This window comes from Sparus aurata, chromosome 22, assembly GCF_900880675.1.
Source record: "Sparus aurata chromosome 22, fSpaAur1.1, whole genome shotgun sequence".
NCBI classification, from domain to species: domain Eukaryota; kingdom Metazoa; phylum Chordata; class Actinopteri; order Spariformes; family Sparidae; genus Sparus; species Sparus aurata.
The window spans coordinates 4,402,925-4,419,191 of record NC_044208.1 but is presented as its reverse complement, the minus strand read 5'-3'; the positions used below and the strand labels follow the sequence as shown (position 1 = coordinate 4,419,191).

Genomic DNA, 16,267 nt, shown 5'->3' with positions numbered 1-16,267 from the left:
CTTGTAACAAGTTGATCACTATAATTAACCTACACTGTTTGTGGTTTTAATGTCATGGTTGAGCAATACTGAGCATGACCATGAGATATAGTTGAAAGCTCTTTGATATCTAGCAAATACAGCTAAAGTTAAGATTTTTGGTCAAACCATTTTCAAGATTGAGAAGTAATTTTCCCACCAAAAATATGTCTGTACGTGTTTGTGTGTATGGCGCCAGAATATACTGTAATATCAGACCATTTCATAACAAAATTGCTGAAAAAAGGCCTATACTAGATGCTGCAACACTTTTTTGCTGTGAAGCTCCAGAAATGTTTCATCAAGGTACGAAACTTCAGGAGCCTGACCCATATATCAGCCAATACTTGCCTATCACAAATATATCTGTTTTAGATAATTGAATATGAAACTTTTTTCTTTCTTCTTTTTTTTTTTTTTTTTTTTTTTAAAGAGAATACAATGTAAAACATGCTTAAGGTAATTTATAATAATTAAATTAGGTGTGATGTTTATTGTTTATGTAAAATGCAGTGTTTCACATCAATTAACAATAATTAACTGCAACTGAATTAGCAGAGCCACTTTGTTAGCAGTGATTCTTCGATAACATTGCACAGATTGAGACGAGCTTGTCATTGGTTTAAGACACACCTTCAAGTATGTAGCCCAGCTGCAGTGGAAATGCAAATGGTGGTGGTGCTGGGCTGTGACGCGGAGTCAAAAAGAGTCAAGCCAGACCAGCAAATGTAATGTGTGTTCTGGTTGGTCATGTAGGAGGGGTTGATGTGTAGCTTGAAATCAGGCCCAAAGTACTCAAAGTAGTAATTGTATGGCATTTCTGCAATAGAAACATCATTGACAAAAGTATGCAAACCAGGTACAGGTGAAGACAGCTGGAAGAAATTTCACAGCAAATAAAACAAATCATGAGGCATTTGGAATGAAAAAGTAGTGATAACACAGGTGTTAGATTTATTTAGTGAGGCTCTATAACCTGAACTGATCCCAACAATGGATTGGAATGTGTGGGCAGCTCAGTTAAGTCCTGAAATCTCATTAAGGGAACTGCTGGTCCATTTGACGGCCTGTGATTACATCCCCTCTCTTTATGTTACACACTCTGAGTAGAACAGACAGTCTGCTGAGTCAGCTCCCTGCAAACAAAGGTAGCAATCAGGCTTCCCTTTGCAGAGATATAATATTCCCTTACAACTACCCCAGGATAAAGCATCACCTCCACCCTCTATCCCCCAACTGACCAGGAAGGAAGACAATCAAGGCTTCAAAGACATTTAAACTCTTAACAGCTTCTAGATTCAACTCTGAGAGCTGATACTCATTGGGATGCCTCTCATTGATCGATCAGTCAATTATCTCCCTTGTGGAAGATCTACATATACTGCGTTTCTCTGAATGGAATGAGGACCTTGTTGACTGAATATGAAATATGAATAATTTTTTTTAGAAATTCTGAATGACAAAAGTGAGTTATGTCTCAGTGGTACAACATCGTAGTCATGGGGAAAAAAACACATTTGAAGTGCAATTCATGATTAAAAAATTTTTTTTTTTGTTAATCTGTAATTTTTTCTCGCTATTATTCAATTAGTAGTTTGGTCAGTAAAATGTTAGAAAAGTTGATCTGTGTTTCCAAACACAGCTTAAATGTCCTGTTTTGTCCACACTTCAAATATATTCAGTTTACTGTTATATAGGAGTAATTAAAACAGAAAACTATTCACATTTAAAGCTGCAGTCTGTAACTATTTTATTGTTATCTTTGCTAAAATTGTCATTATGATCTGACAGTAGAATAAGATACAGGTCAGCTGTGTAAAAATCCACTGTCTGTGGCTCCACCCAGTGGCTTCCATCCTGAGAAAACATGGCATCTCTTTTCATTGTTACGCTGACAACAGTCTTGAAGACATTAAAGCCTTGATGTCACTGAACTTGAAAAGAAGACAGAAGTGATGATGTTTGGTCCGAGCGGCTCTTGTGAACCCCCCTGTTGACTTGGGCCCTTTGGTACACTATATGAAGCCAACAGTCTCAAACTTGGGTTTTAAGATGGTCAGTGATTTTAAATTGGACCGGCAAATTGGTGCAATAGTTAAGTCCAGCTTCTTTCACCTTAGGCAGCTGGCAAAGGTGAAGCCCTTTTTTGCACAAAAGCCCTTTGAAACAGTAATCCATGCCTTCATAACATCTCGGCTGGATTACTGCAATGCACTTCACTTTGGATTCAGCCAGTCTTCCCTCACACGTCTCCAGTTAGTCCAAAACGCTGCTGCTCTTCTCTTAACTGGAGCACGTAAGAGGGAGCACATTACTCCCATTCTGGCCTCCCTCCACTGGCTGCCTGTGCACTTTAGAGTTCATTTTAAGATGCTTTTATTTGTTTTTAAATCTTTAAATGGTCTCGCCCCACCTTACCTCTCTGAGCTGCTCCTCCCTTACGCTTCTGCCTGTTGCCTCAGGTCAGCTGACCAGCTGCTCCTGGAGGTACTGAGGTCTAAGTGGAAGCTCAGAGGGGAAAGAGCTTTTTCTATTGCTGGTCCCAAACTATGGAACGACCTCCCACTACACATCAGACAAGCCCCCTCACTGTCGATTTTTAAAACTCATCTTAAAACCCATCTTTATTCTTCGGCTTTCAACCCAGCATGAGACTTTGCTCTTATTTTAGTGTTTTATTGTTTTTGTTGTTCTAACATTGTTATTGTTTTATTGTTTTTGTTGTTCTAACATTGTTATTGTTTTATTGTTTTTTATATTGTCTTTAATGTTTTTATGTTTTATGTTCCTTTTCTTATTTATGTACAGAATTTTTCCCAGCTATGGCTGCTTAAAGTGCTTTATAAATAAAGTTGAGTTGAGTTGAGTTGAGTTGTAGGAGCATCAGCAGTTAGTTTCATCCAGTGTAGGTAGTACACATCTACATAAGACAAAATGCTGTAGGAAACGTGACCTGCTTCTTGTGTCTTGCACAAAGAACCACTTGGGGAAACCTGTCTCAAAGCAGTGGCTCTCTTGTGGGGGTTATTCCTTTAGCCTATAGCTATGGGTTCGCAGCCTCCAAAGGGGTGGTGTGCACACTCTACCAGGGGGCCTCGCCCACTCGTGGGGATTTTCAGGGGGATCTTCATTCAGTAGATTTGTGCTGCAGCAAGTTGAGACTCCCCACACACCTTTGCTAGGCTCTACAACCCATCCATTAGCTAGGTGCTTAGTATGTTTCACTATCAAGAGAGTTGGTAACAAGGTAACATCCGCCCAGCGATCAGTTGTCAGTATTTTACAAATGTGAGGCACGTAAAGAAATGCTATGCAAATAACTTTAGGTTACTTGTGTACACCGGTTCTCCGAGTAGCATGAGTGAGTGTATCACCAGGCCAACCTGCGTATTGTGTAATGCTCATGCATAGTGAAGGAAGAGATGAATGCTTTTGAATGACTGGCAGTGCACTGTCAAGCCCATTATATAGGGGGAGGGTCTACACCCTCAATGACTGATGGGCTTTGCTCAAGAAATCCTGGCTGGCAGAGTGCAATAGGAGCTCCCGATGAGGTCATACTGAAAAGTGATCCCAATGTGAGACAGTAACTCCTGCTTCTCATGCTAGAACAGGTGTTATGCAAGTAACCTAAAGTTTTTGCATTGTTTAACTGCGCGTTCAGACCAAAAGCGCACAAAGAGGGAAATACGCCTTGTCTGCCCTGTCCACTCTACCTAAGTCACTTATGTCCCTTTTGTCACCCTTGTTCGTTCTTGCTTCTAAATTTAAAGGGCCCACACGCCACTCGCGTTAAACTCCACCACGCAACTACTGCTGTAGCACAGCCCATCCATTTACCGACATCATTGATCACGGAAAGTTACTTGATAAGGTCAATAAAAACAGAATTACTCCACAACCATATTTACGGAATGATCATCCCAAATAAACACAGATTTTGCCGAATGTATGATGAAATGGACAGGGTAGCTAAAGAAAACACAACTAGCTTAGCAAAAGTTTTTAGAACAGCGTTTTTGTTTGATGGGAAGTAGTAGCACTTAAACTCAGTTGTGGATCGTTATCAATGGATGATAGGGAGATAGTTGTGTTTGGTGTTGCCCTGTTGTACTTACGAAGACGCCGTCCTCGATGCCAGATTTGGGTGCACGAAATCTTCCAGGGGCGTGAGCAGCACGGCGAATTTCACTTGCTGGTGCAGGAGCTGCGGCTGGATGGCAAGCGATTCTGTCTTTCGTTTATCCCTTTATGCAAACAGGGTCAAATTGTAGAGGACCGGGTGTTCTGCTACGGCAGCAATCAACATTTCTCGGACCGAATGTTTGGTAGGAACCAAAATTACGTGGGTTGTTCCCTGGGACCAACCTGACCGAGGGACGACAGCAAAACGAAACATCCCCATTGGTTATCGCATGGCTTTTCCACCTTTTCCACCAAGACGCATCATAGCTCATTACATAAAGTTGGAGGATTTTTAACTTTAACTTTTTTTTTCCTCCTAATCCGCCTATTCCACCCACCTCCGCCTTTTCCACTTTTCCCTCCTTCTCCGCCTGGCTCCCAATAGACAGTCAATGACTTCCAGGATCATTTTCCTCTTTATGCGCCTTTGGTCTGAATGCACAGTAATACTTTAACAGGCCAGTTTAAATTACTCCAGTGTTAATGTAGACAAGTTATTGTGTGCTTTTTATAATATTAATGTGTGTAAGGTCTCCACACCAGTTACACAATATTTCTTCTGTTAACATAATAGCCTAAACCTTCAAAGTCTCTCAAGTTCAGCGAAAATTCAAAATTTCTATTAAACAGTACGGGCAACATCTTATCCAATCAGCTGTTGGATCAGGCGTTTGCAACTGCAGCACATGGCTCCAAAAACTGCAGCGGCCTCAATCCTGTGAGATTAGCGTTGCCCAGGTGTGCATGATCTCGAGCAAGCCCAATGTGTTTCACTCACAGGCTTGAAGATTTGTTCATATGACTCATCATCGATGCCATCACATAGGAGGAAGTTGACAGCATAATATTTGCCTTTTCCAGCCGCAATATCCTAAATACAGAGAACAAAGAAAGAGATTAGAGATTCTTTTAATTTTCATATGAAATTAGTGTGACAAAAAGACAATGCTTTCAAACATAAATAGAAAAATTGTGACATGTGAAAAGCATTGCATTCTTATTCAATTTTTTCTCATCCTTTCTCCCATTTTATTCCCGTCCACTTGCATATGTAAAATGGAGGTATTCAATTACAATTTGAAGAGGTCCGGTTAGAGAAAAGTTCTTCAAGCGAAGGTCCTGTCCATCATAATGTCTTACTCAAATTATGATTACTTGCTATATACATTACATATTCTCCACGTATTCAATAACTGACGGTTAAATTAAATGTAATCAAAGTATAAATCTATATTTCAGCATTATTTTCCGTTTAAAAAAGTTTTTAAATCGTAAATAAATATTCTTTAGTCGTTTCAACTAAAATAAATAAAAAATATTTTACAGATATAAATGTTTGATTTTCTTTTTCTTTATTTTAACTCACATCTTAACATTCTCATCCAGCTTTAAATAATAAAATAATCTTATGAATAAATAAATAACCTTAACACATCTTAAAAGCTGTACAGTCTTACTTTCCTAATTATTTCCCACTCCCCCACTTTCTCTTGTTCAGTGAGAGAAGTGAGCTCTGATTTTTTGTTTCAATAATGTCGATAGTGGAGAAAGCTGCCTTTATTTCCCATGCACCTTAATTTAGATATGAGTGTGTAATTTTGCAGCTTCATCTCTTTGTCTCAAATGTTCTGAGTTTCTCATTGCTGCCTTTAATGATTGCCACAAACTGTCATGAACATGAAGGATCCATTTTTGATTAAAAGTTCTGTCCTTATTTGTTAGAGCACCATTTGAAATTGAAAAGGACCACCAAAATGTAATAATTCTCAGTGTTTTATCAATTAAAGGTCCAGGTCCTGATAGGATGGTGTCTAGTTCTGGGCCCAGCTATTAGTGACAATGTTTCGCTGTCTTCTGCAATAAGTGGAGCTTGTTTTACATGTTAGTAAGGACAAAGGTGGCGGCTCACCCTTAGGTCTCCAGTTCCAGGGAAATACTCCCCGTATTTATGGAAGGACACAGTCATGACTCCGTCTGTGGTGAAGAAGGCCACCTCCACTCCGTCCCCATGGTGGATGTCTATATTGATGTACAGCACCCTCTGGTGGTACCTGATTGAGAGGCACACAGACAGAGCTAGGATAAGGACAAATAGTATGTTATTTGCTTAACCAGTGTTTCCCACAGCATTTAGTCAAAATATGGTGGATGGACCTTAGACCGTGTAGGGCAGTCCATGGGCATGCTCGCCAAAAAGAAAAATGTGCACACTTTTATTGACAGAACTGTTTGGAGACATGACAGGAAACAGGTTGAAAGAGAGGGGGAGCGACATGCAGCAAAGACAATGACATCCTTCATTCAACAAATTTTTTGTTTACTTATAGCGTGTATGTAATTATATAATTTATAGCAAAATACTTAACTAGAGCTGCAACGATTACTCTAGTAACTCGAATAATTTGATTACAAAAAATGGTCAAAGCAAAATCCCTGCCTCAAGGCTTCTTTTAATTTCTATCACCTGTGTTATGTGGCCTGCTTAGCTCAGGAATCATTTTTCCACACTGTTATTGCGGACACACACCACAACGTGCAGAATTGAGTTGGCGTGATGGCGGAGAGCCAAGAAGCTGTCCGTAAAAGACAGAGAATGTCCAAAATTTGGGATCATTTCCCACTTAAAAAAGAAGATAACAAAGTGCAACGCGTCGACTACAAAGCAGAACTGGAGTACCACAACAGCACGACAATGATTCAACATCTGAACCGAAAGCATCCAGCTGTTAACACCAGCTCACCAAGCGTCGCCGACACAAGCTAGCTATTTTTAAGTAGCCTACCATCGCTAGTTAGAACGTATGGTATTTGTAGAGGCTGTAGCCTGTAGATATCATGTTAAGATGTGGAAACTAATTTGTGTTTAATTGCAATAGAGTAATAGCCTACACCAAATAACTCCTTTCCACACACACACACACACACACACTCATCTCGTCTCTCTCACTCTCCCTCACGCACACATGCACACACAAACAAACACACTAGTTTACCACCACACCATATAGGCCTACTCCAGACATTATTAATACGTTATTTGGTAGTAATGGTTAATGCTGCAGATGCAAAAATCTATATTAAGATGTTTAATTTTAAGTGAGTATAGGGCTAGCTTACATCATGACATTTGTTATGCATACATTTTTTGTTTTTTTTTAGCACATCATAGCAGAGCATGGACAGCTTTGTTTGCACTGTTGAAGAAGCTGCCTTGCTAACAGAGAGCATTTTGAATATGCTGGTCTGATATGCACCTACTGTCCATGGTGGAGGACAAGGGATTTAGAAAGATGATCTCGACTTTCAATCCTAAGTACAGCATGCCATCAAGAACTTATTTCACAAATATGATGAAGAAGAAGCACCAAGAAATAGGACACAGAGTGCGTTGCATTGACAACAGACATCTGGACTAGTGTGGCCACAGAGGCCTATCTCGGGGTGACCTGTCACTTCTTGGGGGAAGTTTGGGAGGTGAAGTCCCTCTCCCTAACAACAATGCTTCTTGAAGAGAGGCACACAGCTGCCAATACTGCAGACTGGCTGGAGGAGACCACTGCCAAATGTCAAATTCCATTCTCAAAGGTGAAGGCAGTTGTCCATGACAATGGGGCCAATGTAGTGGCGGTGGCAAGAATTTTGAAGGAGACGCATAGGTGGGCTTCTGTGAGATGCTCAGGGCACACTCTGAATTTGGTTGTACAGAGCACACTTAAAACAACAAAACCATCCCTAATTGTGTGGCTTCTGCGAGATGCCTGGTTGAACACTTTAAGAGAAGTGAACCGGCCTGTACCAAACTCAAAGAAAAGCAGCAACAAATGGGAATGCCACCACTAATGTTGATTCAGGGTGTAAGCACTTGGTGGAACAGCACATCTCACATGCTGTCCAGGCTCCTTGAACAAAGATGGACCGTGACTGCAGCTCTTTCCGATCCTGCAGCCAATCCAAGAGCCAAACACCACTACCTGGATCTAAAGCCAGAGCAGTGGGACCTCAGTGAGGAGCTGACTCAGGTCCTTGGGTCATTTGAAGGAGCGACAGAGTTTCTTAGTGGGGAACAGTATGTAACTCTCTCTGCTCTTCCACAGCTGGTGCAAAAAACCTAAATAAGTCAACACTAAATTCAAACTGCATCTGGGCATTCCAGGCTCATGTGGCAGAGCAGATCACAGAGCGATGGCAAGAACTGTTTTTATTTCAACCTGAAAAAGCTCCTAACACTGTCCTCCTGGCTGCTGCATTGCACTCAAGGTTTACTGAACTGAAGTTCCCGTCTGCTGAAGAGGTGTTTAAGGTCCAAAGTACTATTCAGTCCATGGCACTAGCTGTCAAAAAGGAAGCAAGAAAGTCCAATAAAAGCAGAAATGAAGCCACCACCACAGTAGAAGACCGTTCAGCCACAAAAGATGGACCATTCGTCAACAGTATTCTGCGATCATCATCAGACTCCAGCACCAGTGATGAGGATGAGAATGAACAGCTAAGTCAAGCGGTGCAGAGGGAGGTCTTGCAGTATTTTGGAGAACATCCTCTCTCCAGGAAGGAGAATCCACTGCCATGGTGGAAAACAAATGCAGCACAATATCCAATCTTGGCAAAGCTTGTGAAGTAATTTCTGGGTATCCCAGCAACATCGACACCCTCAGAGCGTTTGTTCTCTGCTGCTGGTAACATTGCCTCAAAGCGTAGGGCGAGCCTTAGTTCTGATCATGTCCATATGTTGACTTTTCTCCATTGTAATCATATGCTCTTGTAAAGGCTTGCAGTTGCACACAAATGCATGGAGACCACACACACTCTCTCTCTCTCACACACACACGCACTTTATTCTTAGATAGGTTGTTGCATGAGATACAATCCTTTTTCTCTTTTGTCTTAAGAAACAAAACTAAGGCCAACAGCTTTTAGTTATATATTTCATAGTTTTACATGTTATACATGTTCCACAGTAAGTTGACAGTACTGTTGCTATTTATTTGTTTCTGCAATGTCAGTTGACACTTAAATGCACTAAATGGCTAAGTTGCAGTGAATGGGCTTAGTTTTGGAGCCAAGAGTTGGAGTTGGAATATATAACTGTGTTTTTTTAGGAATAAAGGCCGTTTGCTTGTTCTATTTGACATGCTTGTCATTTTTGTTATGCATTATTTGCTATTGTTGTTGTTTAATAATGCAAAATTATTTTATTTTACTCGATTAATCGATGGGATAATTGGTAGAATACTCGATTTAGAAAAATATTTGATAGCTGCAGCCCTAAACCTAACCATGTCAATTTCCACGATGCATGGTGGGTCAGGGTCTCAATCTCAACATATATTATTATAAACAGTCGGAAGTCAACATCATGATGTGTACTGTCCCGCCTGTTTCGGTTTTGAAGCTTTGGTTCAGTGGTGCGGCGATAATGCGGAGCCTTGTTGTAAGAAGCAGCTATTGTCTAGTTTAGGGCCTCTTACTGGAGTGTGAGCATGTCAGTGTGCTCGTGAGTGAGTGAGAGTGAGAACATGTGTGCATGTACCCAGGGAGCTGGGGGTTAATTGACTGGGAGTTAAAGATGCTTTGCTGAAGCAACAGCACAAAACATTAGAGATCTTCAGTGCTATCACAAGTGAAAAACATTTTTGGATAAATATGTTACTATGGTGTAACAAATTAGACTATAGTGGCTACCAGAGACTCCTTAATGAATGGGAAACACTGCTTAACACTGTATTTTCAAGAGAGACAACCTGCATCAGGGTAGTGAGACAACCTCTGCTCTGATGTAGAATGTTCTTGTGCCTGCTTGTGTTTACTGCATTTTCATACATGCTGGTAGACAGATGTGATATGGAAAATGTTTCTAGCTGTTTCTGAAACTTACTTGAGTAGCTCCAGGATGGTCAGCACGATGTCATTTACATAGCAGAATCCAGAGGCTTCAGACTTTTTTGCATGGTGAAGTCCTCCAGCCCAGCTTACTGCAATGTCAATCTGCTGCCACTTTAACTTCAGTGAACCAGCTGTGTACACAAAGTTTGGTTTAGTGACAGCTTACGGTTAATTTGTTACTTAATCACCAATATGACAGACCTAACAGGGCCTACACTTTACTTGTTTACTTTTGCTATCATACAAGAGGATTTCAATCTGGTTAGTATATTTTATGGCTCACATTAACTGACACACAAAGTGGCCTGATAGATTCTCAACTGGTTCTAATATATTGGTGTTGAAAGTTATTCCTACACAACTATGGGACTATACAAAAGTTGTTGACTTCATTTATTTATTCAACCTTTATTTAAATCTTAAATAATAGAGAGCACAAATAAAAAACAGAACAGGTGCAAAAATTTGATAACCAGATGAAACAAAGAACATCATCACAGAGGGAATAAACAGAATGGGTACATAGAAATGATAACAGATAAGAAGCAATCTGACTGAATACCAACAAAATGGAAAAAAGCACTTGAAAATGAAAAGAAAGTGTAGCAAATGAACATGACATAACACAAATGAAACTGAGGTGCACAACTGTCAGACAACTGTACTGGACAGCACATCTATATTAAGATGTTTAATTTTAAGTGAGTATAGGGCTAGCTTACATCATGACATTTGTTATGCATACATTTTTCGTTTTTTTTTTAGCACATCATAGCAGAGCATGGACAGCTTTGTTTGCACTGTTGAAGAAGCTGCCTTGCTAACAGAGAGCATTTTGAATATGCTGGTCTGATATGCACCTACTGTCCATGGTGGAGGACAAGGGATTTAGAAAGATGATCTCGACTTTCAATCCTAAGTACAGCATGCCATCAACAACTTATTTCACAAATATGATGAAGAAGAAGCACCAAGAAATAGGACACAGAGTGCGTTGCATTGACAACAGACATCTGGACTAGTGTGGCCACAGAGGCCTATCTCGGGGTGACCTGTCACTTCTTGGGGGAAGTTTGGGAGGTGAAGTCCCTCTCCCTAACAACAATGCTTCTTGAAGAGAGGCACACAGCTGCCAATACTGCAGACTGGCTGGAGGAGACCACTGCCAAATGTCAAATTCCATTCTCAAAGGTGAAGGCAGTTGTCCATGACAATGGGGCCAATGTAGTGGCGGTGGCAAGAATTTTGAAGGAGACGCATAGGTGGGCTTCTGTGAGATGCTCAGGGCACACTCTGAATTTGGTTGTACAGAGCACACTTGAAAACAACAAAACCATCGCTAATTGTGTGGCTTCTGCGAGATGCCTGGTTGAACACTTTAAGAGAAGTGAACCGGCCTGTACCAAACTCAAAGAAAAGCAGCAACAAATGGGAATGCCACCACTAATGTTGATTCAGGGTGTAAGCACTTGGTGGAACAGCACATATCACATGCTGTCCAGGCTCCTTGATCAAAGATGGACCGTGACTGCAGCTCTTTCCGATCCTGCAGCCAATCCAAGAGCCAAACACCACTACCTGGATCTAAAGCCAGAGCAGTGGGACCTCAGTGAGGAGCTGACTCAGGTCCTTGGGTCATTTGAAGGAGCGACAGAGTTTCTTAGTGGGGAACAGTATGTAACTCTCTCTGCTCTTCCACAGCTGGTACAAAAAACCTAAATAAGTTGAGTTGTTAAAACAGTTGAGTCAAATATTGAGCAGTTTTATATCAAAGTCTTAAACTGATCTATGGCTATAACTATCAAGCTATCGAGTTTCAAATATACATTATAAAATGTCCCAAATGTATGGAGCACTAAAACTGAAAGCAGCTTTCCCAAATGTAGTGTTTCCCCGGGGAACATGGGACCAGTTTAATGAGGAGCTGATGTATGGTGGCATGTTGTTCAAGGTGGCATGTTGTTCAAGGTGGCATGTTGTTCAAGGCTTAAAAAAAAGCAAAAAACAGAACCCAATGGCTGTCACATAACTGTTAAAGGTGCCCATCCAACTTTTACATATAGAATAAAATAATGAGTGGTATAACAGTCACCAGTAATGAATCCAAGGGCAGATGCATGTTTATCAATGATGGGAAGAGTTGGTGAAATGTTTAAGAGCCTGTTCCACCATCCAGTATTTCAGTAGTATACTGTATATTACTGTTAGTAATGTTGGTTAAAAAGCCTGTTCATTTAAATGTTTTAAACATTCTTTTGATTAAAATTAAACACTAAACACTAAACAAAAAAAACTGAGGAAGTCACTTTATCCCTCCATTATACAGAATCAGATCTAGATCAGATCAGATCCAGATGTATACCAATTTAGGTTAAAATCACCTAGATACACAGTTCTGAGTAAGTAAGCCTGCTAAATTGTTGCACTGGAGATGCACTGGAGGGTGGTCTGTACACACTCACAACGATGACTGCAGTATTTTCAGAGCAATAAAATCAAAGGAATGAGGTATAGTGACAGCATTCAAAACCACTGACAGATAAACCTGATCTCACACAAACAGCCACACTGTCCCCTCTTCCAACTGTGTCTATTCTTTACAGGTTATAGTTAAGCAGCCAGCTGGCCCTTCAATAATATATCCTTCATTCAAAACATGTTCTGAACCAGGCTTTCTATCTGTGCTCTTCCCGCTAGTTTGAAGTTAACAGGAATTGGTTGGTAAATGATCTTCCAAGCACCAATCTTGATCATCTCAATCACGATCTGATGAAAGTTGTCAGGTAGTCTGCTGATGGCTGCCAATCAAACCACAAAAAATAATTTTAAAGTTAAAGCAGAAACTTTAACTTTGACCTGGTGTTTATTAACTTATGAATATTTCATGTCGGAAAGAAATACTTTGGATTTGAAAATTATACTTTAGATGCCTTACTCTCAGAACCAATTATATATTTATATATTTCTTTTACATTTTAAGAAAACTACAAACATAATAGAGTCAGACTTGAAAAGCATGGTAATTAAATTCTGTTTGCGATAGAAACAGAGCTCCAGACACACAGACATAATTATAATATTCAAAATTATTGGAGTCTAGTAGTAAAAATTTGGTTTACTGATCTGTATTATGGTATGCTTTCTTTGTTAGAAATGCAAGTATGTATGTAATATGGTTGTGGCTTTGACATCTTCTCTGTGCACAATGATATGCTTAATGGATTTCACCAACAGCCCAAACACATGTAGGAAAGTTGAACTGGTGACTTTAAAGTGCCTGCGGGAGAGGTTGTGCTTTTGTGTATGTTCTAATGGTCTGTTCACCTGTCAAGGATGCACTGTGCCTCTGAGACACAATGTACCACTGGCCAATTGTGAACTGGAATCTAATAAATATTTGTGTAGATATCTTGAACGGACCAAAGAGTTGACGGGACATACATCAGTCTCTTTAGGCTGCTGTGCAGAAATGTTATTGACGTGTGTACTAAACATTTAATTATATCATTTCCAGCTAATTGAGTCTATCAATTTTCTATACATCTGTTTTCTTCTAACTTCCCAGCAGAGCCACCAGCAGACAGTTGGCAGAACTCAAACAATCCATCAAAAACAGGACAGTCCTCTCCGATGTTGACTAAAAGATTAAAACAATGATTAATTATGGAAGTGAGCACACCAACAGAATAAAACAGTAGTTTCTTGTGACTGTTGACTTACAAACAAGGTTCTCTTTTCAACACAGATGAAATCATTGAGTTTTATGTGACTCTCCAAACTGAAACTGGGTTTTCCAAAACCTTCAAGTTAGAGAAGAGGGTCAGTTATGGTTGATTTTGCCTTTAATAGCCCAACACCAGTTTACCAGTAACTAATAAGTATTTCTTTGAAATTGTATTATCATTTTTTTTTTATATGATATGACAGGGAACAGGATTAGAGAGATGGGGAGTGACATGCAGCAAAAGGCCCGAGACAGGTACTAGAAACCGGGGCCACTACTGCGAAGACAAAGCCTCTGTACCTGAGACACCCCCCTACCACCTGAGCTAAACAGTGCCCCGACTAATAAGTGAATTTTTAAGGAAAACTGCAAAAATGCTGTAGATAAAAGATATAGAGGCCTCCAATGCACTAGTTAGTTTCCTGGGGGAGGTTGTCTGATGTGTGCTGGACAGACAGACTCTCGGTGAGGAGCACACTGGACTACATCTTCCAGTCAGCATTGATGAAGTAGTTGGTGTTCAGAGCAAGCTGGTCTGCCTTGGCTTACTTGAGTTTCAGCTCAACCTTCTTCTTTTCCATGTGTTTAAACACAGTAGCTCTCAATGGCATAATATACTCCAGCTGGAGGAATCAAACTACTTATTTGAATCAACCACCCTTCTGCCACACTGTCTGGCAACACATGAAGAGCTTCGAGGACCGGGCTCCATTTTTATCCTCAGACTGCCAGCTAGAAAAGCTGTTAGTGTGTCAACCTATATATTACATGCATAGCATGTCAAATATATTTTCCATGGTTAACCAATGAATGTTTAGCAATTGTTATCCCTATTGCAAGTGTCCTCATTTGTGATTAGTTCAGCTGGTGACATGGTGGACTTAGCCACTGGAATGTGTTTGAGGAGCAGATGAGAGGCAGGCTGTGGTCACTATACTGGGTAAAACATGTATCCAGCTAGTGATCCTCTTCAGTCTGATAAAAGAACAGCAGCACACTTCCCCTGCATGCGAGATTGCACTCACATATCCCGTCAACAATATGACTGTTTGGGTCATTAATTTTCCCCAATTTGAAAAAACTCAGGCTTTTCCCCCTGTGACATTGCGCTATGCTGGTCTGACTAACCACCACAAAGCAAACGTGTGGTGTGACATTGACAATCTAACAAAAATCAAAATCCCTTTTCAGGCAAAAATGACAAGGTTCACTACCTCCAGCTTCTACAAGGTAAGGATCTGCTGCATTTCTCTTTCATTCTTGTTAACTTTCTCCATACAAACTGAGTACAGTAGTAGGCACTTCAAGCACAATGAATTGACTAACAACAAATAATCAACAAATTAACTGATGATGTAAATGACTGTTACTCACAGCCTCAAAATCCTGTTTGAGCCCTCAAAACAGGCTGTGAGGTAACAGTCATTTACGTCATCAATTAATTTGTTGATTATTTGTTGTACAAGGAGGCTAGACACTACTTACAGCACTGCATCTGCTTGCTGAACTCTGACATGTTGTCTAGTTGAATGGACTGAAAGAACTTGATGTAGTCATCACTGTGATATCTGGTCATCTCCTCTGCTGTGGCTTTGTTTGGTCTCTGAAAGACAGAACAAAAGCTGCTGGATGAAAACTAGGGGGAAAAAGAGGAAAACTTCAGAACCCTATATATTGGGTCTCACATTGTGTTCTAATAATTCAGCATATAATGAAGGGTGTTATTTAACAATTCAGTGGTTAGAGACATACGTAGATCTGCATTTTCCTGTTCAGCCCATAATTTAGAAGCAGGTTGTGAGTCATCCGGATACGATGTGGTTTCATGGGGTGCCCTTGTCAATAGTAATAATTTCCTATGTGTCCTGTAAAGGAAAACATAAGCAGTTTAAGACCATATTGACCAGCAATTGTATGTGTATGATGTTGCTGTCTAATGTGGAGGGCTGATACAGATTAAAATCTAATACCACAGTCAGTGCAGGATGAGTCATTAACATTTTAAATGTGATTCCAGGAAGTCACAAACTCTAAAATACAAATAAAAATGGTTAAAAACACTTCACTTCATGGAGACTTTCAGAAGTACAGGGAGATTAGGTGCCGCTATTCATTTATCCTTTACTTATGCAGGGGGGCCTTATGATTTAGGATATCTAAAATGTTTTGATTGTTTTCACTGAAAAGGATGCTGTTTAAAAAATGCCTAGTGTTGCAATAAAAATAACTTAACAAAATGTTAAATCTTTAGCTTATTTTGATAATTAATCTAAATGATTTTGGCCAGAACAATTGACAGATGACATTTTCATATCATGGCACTGCCTCATTGTCAATTAATAGGAAATCAGATCAGCATATCATTATGTCCTCACTGACCTGAACTGCTGAGTTTAATATAAGTGATTCCCCTCCTTGAGAGCATGGGTACACTGTTGGTCAGGGCTGCTCACCTGGACC

The 16,267-nt window shown here is 40.1% G+C and overlaps 1 pseudogene; it reads right to left on the bottom strand.

The window, feature by feature from the left end:
• LOC115574198 (histone deacetylase 2-like) overlaps window positions 1-16,267 on the bottom strand; it is a 37,705-nt pseudogene that overhangs the window by 20,845 nt on the left and 593 nt on the right.